The sequence below is a fragment of the Schistocerca piceifrons genome, chromosome 2, assembly GCF_021461385.2.
Source record: "Schistocerca piceifrons isolate TAMUIC-IGC-003096 chromosome 2, iqSchPice1.1, whole genome shotgun sequence".
NCBI lineage: Eukaryota > Metazoa > Arthropoda > Insecta > Orthoptera > Acrididae > Schistocerca > Schistocerca piceifrons.
In genome coordinates, this window is record NC_060139.1 from 60,623,853 (window position 1) to 60,626,345 (window position 2,493).

Sequence of the window (2,493 nt, forward strand, 5' to 3'; positions counted from 1 at the left end):
CAAGACCAAGTCCTTTCCTGTGATGATTTCAGTGGAGGTCGGTATGCGTGTTACCAAATTTTCCAGCTCCCTTCGAAGCCGAAGGACATAAACGTAAGTCCTCCGTGAAGCAGTGAGAGAAGAAATCTCACTGGAGGGCATGCAATGAGCCGGATTTCAACGTACTTTTGTGTTGGGGCACTGCACGACAAATCCAGTGGACTGAAAGGGATCAGAGAAGCGACCTCCATTCATCCATTTGACAGAGTGAAAGGATGCGCTCTGATTCCGTGCTAACTGCTCCCTTTGTCCCGTGCGGCAGCATATTCACCATAGCTCTATACTTATCATATCCTCTCAGAAAATTTCGTACAACGAATATTCATTTACTTACACTAGAAATTTCAGGAAAGTAAATATCCTTGCTTCTCATCGTGTCTGTCACAACAGTCATTGTATAATCATGCAATAATTCTTCTGATCTCGGTGTGTGGAAGCTGCTACGTGAATTCTAGTTATTTACAATTTCGTTATCAGTACCTAGAAAACAAATTTCTTGTAACTTCCGTCGATTGTGATGTATGGTATGTAATGTAGTTCCTACCTGTCTTGGAGTAATTATTTGTCTTGTTATCCTGAGCCGAGAAAATCTGTTGAGGCCTTGCACGTAGGCCTTTACGTTCAGTTTCAAAAGCAACGTGCTCTCATAAACGTTCGTAATGACGTTCCCAAATAAATACATCGGTGTGCAAAACTTAAGGATGAAAGTACCATTCGCATTACGTGTCACTTCCAAGTAGCATAGCTCGGTGAAACTTGGTGCAAAGAACAACTACTACATATTACAGAAGGTAACCGATTAAATATGGAATGAAACGACCTGTGAAATGATATTTTCATTGAAACACAGTAATTGCACTGAAATCACCGCGATTCACGATATTTCCCTGGACATTACAAAAAACGGGTCATGGTTCTTAGTAGAGTAGGTGATCACCACATACCTCAGTGCGTATTCTTACAATGTGTTCCCATTCTAGCCAAAAGGTTGGTACAGATTTGCTGCGACAGGTCGTTCCATAACTCCACCAGCGTGGCTGACCACTGCTGAATGCTCGTTGGCGCAAGAGGACGTGCTGAGCCGGCCGCTGTGGCCGAACAGTTCTAGGCGCTTCAGTCCGGAACAGCGTTGCTGCTACGTTCGCAGGTTCGAATCCTGCCTCGGGCATGGATGTGTGATGTCGTTAGCTTAGTCAGGTTTAAGTAGTTGCTTTGAGCAATTTGAACCATTTAAGTACATGCTGCAATACTTTTCCACACCACGTCCTGCAGTTGCTCGATGGAATTTCAGTCTGGAAACGGCAACTCAGTCCATTCATCGAATATCCTCTGGTTCCAAGAGCTCCTCCATCTAGGGGATTCGATGCAGTCGCGCATTGTCATGAATAAAATGAAGTCAGAGCCGAATGCACCCCTGAAAAGAGGTGCATGTCGAAGGAGTCAGTGTCACACTAACATTGCCCAGTGAGTGTACCGTGTCCAGAGATCGAGAGGTTAGCACGTTCCTGCAACATTAGGCCTCCCCACACCATATCACTTGGACCATCAAAATGATCATGTTCAACAATGTTTCTGGGTGCAATTTGTGTCCCTAGTTGTGGTGTTGGTGGTAAGTTCCTACACACTACTTAATCAAACTAACTTACGCTGAGGAGAACACACCCAACTATGCCCAAGGAGGGCTCGAACCTACGACGGGGAAAGCCGCGCCAACTGTAGCAAGGCGCTTCTGTTCGCGCGGCTACCCCGTGCGGCTGTGTTCCTACCTCTCGCCACGTGATGGTGTCCCTCCCCTTCTCAGATTGAACTTGCTGTCATTCGAGAAGTGTACACGACTCCATTCGACGTTAGTTCAGTCCCTGTGCTCTTGGCACAATTGAAAAGTAGCGCTGATGTGCGGGGGCAACGGCCTTGCCGCAGTGGATACACCGGTTCCTGTCAGATCACCGAAGTTAAGCGCTGTCGGGCGTGGCCGGCACTTGGATGGGTGACCATCCGGGCCGCCATGCACTGTTGCCATTTTCCGGGGTGCACTCAGACTCGTGATGCCAATTGGGGAGCAACTCGACCAAATAGTAGCGGCTCCGAACAAAGAAAAACATCATAACGACCGGGAGAGCGGTGTGCTGACCGCACGCCCCTCCTATCCGCATTCTCAGCTGAGGTTGGCACGGCGGTCGGATGGTCCCGGTGGGCCACATGTGGCATGATGGCGCAGTGCTGATGTGCGGGTGTAAACGGAACACAACGTACTGGTTGTCGGGGAAGGATACCGCCCCTTGCAGTCGCCGTGCCGCTGAGGAGCGTCAGATTGCGTGATTTTCACTCCTGTTAAATATGTTTGGAACAGCACCCGCTGTTTGACGTTCGTTCTTTCTCGCCTGCTGCACAATAGAGCGGTCGTCTGCTGCTGTGGTTGACTGTAGCCCACCACCTCCTATCTTTCAGGCGGCA

At 48.7% G+C, this 2,493-nt stretch overlaps 1 pseudogene; it reads left to right on the forward strand.

Annotated features, from left to right (window-relative positions):
• Window positions 1–1,940: 1,940 nt before the first annotated feature.
• On the forward strand, window positions 1,941–2,058 carry LOC124778761 (annotated as a pseudogene).
• Window positions 2,059–2,493: the final 435 nt, after the last annotated feature.